A 2,964-nucleotide genomic window follows, 5' to 3' on the forward strand; every position below is an offset into this window, starting at 1 on the left:
TGAGGAGACTGTCGGAACTTCCTGAAGAAATCAATCAATCAATCAATCTTTATTATTTATAACGCGCGCGTTAACATATGAATAGGATCACATGCGCGTAACAATATTTTAATTAAACTATTAAACCATTACTATACATATATAACTAAAATTAAATTAAAAATATAACTAAGGTAAATATGTATATAAATATATATATATAGTTAAATAAAAATTACAAATAATGTTATAGGCAATAGTAAATAGAAATGTCTTCACTAAAGTCTTGAATCGATTAAAATTGTCCTCATCTCTAATATATCTACGCAAAGCGTCAAAAAGATGTGGGGCAGCTACAGCAAAGGCCCTATCACCCAAAGGTTTCAAAGTTTTTTTACCATAAGGCTTTAGAAAACGTTCATTGTTCCTGCGTAAAGAATAGCAGCTAGGGCGTTGCAAAGTTACGAGGCTTTGAATATAATGAGGAGCAAGACCATGAATGGCTTTGAATGATAGTGTTAAGATCTTAAAGGTCACTCTTTTCTTTACTGGTAGCCAGTGTAAAGACCGTAAGACTGGAGTAACGTGGTCGTACCTGGGTGGGTTAGTTATTAATCTGGCTGCAGCATTTTGTACACGCTGTAGCTTGGATATGGATTTCATTGGCAGTCCGTAGAGCAGGCTATTGCAGTAATCAAGTCTACCAATAACTACAGCATGAACAGACATCCAACAGAATCTCTTTTTTAAACCTAATTTAGCCGTTCCTCCTGAGTTGAACGAGGCTTGGCGAAAGGTACACCTCGATTTCACAGAATAAACTGATTAGCCAGATCTTTCAAGCCGCATAAATTAGATTTTAGTGTTAATTGGAAAACCGGTCTTGACAACGGTGCGCAACTCCATTCGTATGGAGCGAGTCAGTTTCCAGCACCCCTCTGTGCTGCATGAACATGTCTTGACCTTGAAGAGGCTGTCGGACCTTCATGAAAACATCCAACAGAATCTCGTTTTAAAATCTAATTTTTCCGTTCCTGCTGGGTTGAACGAGGCTTGGCGAAAGGTACAGCTCGATTTCACAGAATGAACTGATTAACCAGATCTTGCAAGCCGCATAAATTAGATTTTACTGTAATTTGGTAAACCGGTCTTGACACCGGTGCGCAGGTCCATTTGTTAGGAGCGAGTCAGTTCCCAGCACCTGTCTGTGCTGCATGAACATGACTCTACCGTGAGGAGGCTGTGGGAACTTCCTGAAGACATCCAACAGAATCTTTTTCTTAAACCTAATTTTGCCGTTCCTGCTGAGTTGAACGAGGCTTGGCGAAAGTTATACAGCTCGATTTCACAGAATGAACTGATTAACCAGATCTTTCAAGCCGCATAAATTAAATTTCAGTGTTATTTGGAAAACCGGTCTTGATACAGGTGCGCAACTCCATTCGTATGGAACGAGTCAGTTCCCAGCACTCCTCTGTGCTGCATGAACATGACTTGACCGTGAGGAGGCTGTCGGAACTTCATGAAGACATCCAACAGAATCTCTTTGTTAAACTTAATGTTGCCCTTCCTGCTGAGTTGAACGAGGCTTGGCAAAAGGTACAGCTCGATTTCACAGAATGAACTGATTAGCCAGATCTTTCAAGCCGCATAAAGTAAATTTCAGTGTTATTTGGAAAACTGGTCTTGATACCGGTGCGCAGCTCCATTCGTTTGGAGCGAGTCAGTGGCCAGCACCCATCTGTGCTGCATGAACATGACTTGACCGTGAGGAGGCTGTCGGACCTTCATAAAAACATCCAACAGAATCTCGTTTTAAAACCTAATTTTTCAGTTCCTGCTGAGGTGAACGAGGCTTGGCGAAAGGTACAGCTCGATTTCACAGAATGAACTGATTAGCCAGATCTTTCAAGCCGCATAAATTAGATTTTAGTGTATATTGGTAAACCGGTCTTGAAACCGGTGCGCAGGTCCATTTGTTTGGAGCGAGTCAGTTCCCAGCACCTCTCTGTGCTGCATGAACATGACTCTGCCGTGAGGAGGCTGTCGGAACTTTCTGAAGACATCCAACAGAATCTCTTTTTTAAACCTAATTTTGCTCTTCCTGCTGAGTTGAACGACGCTTAGCGAAAGGTACAGCTCGATTTCACAGAATGAACTGATTAGCCGGATCTTTCAAGCCGCATAAATTAGATATCGGTGTTATCTGGTTGAACTGCGATTACCGCTGGTTCTTCGACATGTTTCAAAGAATCGCCTTCGTTTCAACATACATACCAAACAATGGCACCCGAAATAAACTGATTTTTTGGCTCTGACTCTTCTTTTTTTTTCTCGGGTCTTGATATTCCTGAGCAATCGTAAGATTTTTTTGTTCATGGGATTGCTTCACAAAAAACAAGGGGCCAAGTAATGAGCCCTGAGGTACGCCTGACGGGATAGAGCACCAACTGAGAAAAATTCACTCCGTCGATCACGACTCTCTGTTCTCTGTTGGTGAGGTAATCTTGGCACCAGTTCAAAAGTGCACCAGAGATACCAAAATTGCACAGTTTCTGCAGCAGTACACCATGCGCTACTTTGTCGAAGGCCTTTGCGAAGCCTAGGAATATAACGTCCTTTGGTCTGCCTTCATCTACGGCTCTTGACTATTGATGACGTGAGAGTACCAGTTGGTTAGCGAAAGAGCGACCCCTCACGAAGCCGTGGCGCCACTTGGTTTGGTACGGAGCCACATGTGAGTAAATGGTATTGTGTACAATTCTCTCTTGGTATTTGGCAGGAATACTTAATAATGAAATAGGGCGATAGTTCTCAACTTTTTCTTTAACGTCTGATTTGAAAACAGGAGTGACATTAGCTCTCTTCCATGAGACAGGTACTTTTCCGAGTTGGAAAGATAAATTGAAAAGTAGTGTTAAGGGATATGATAGTTCCCCAGCAAACTCCTTCAGAACCCTTGCAGATATGCCATCCACAACAGTT

Source organism: Montipora foliosa, chromosome 4 (genome assembly GCF_036669935.1).
Source record: "Montipora foliosa isolate CH-2021 chromosome 4, ASM3666993v2, whole genome shotgun sequence".
Taxonomy (NCBI): domain Eukaryota; kingdom Metazoa; phylum Cnidaria; class Anthozoa; order Scleractinia; family Acroporidae; genus Montipora; species Montipora foliosa.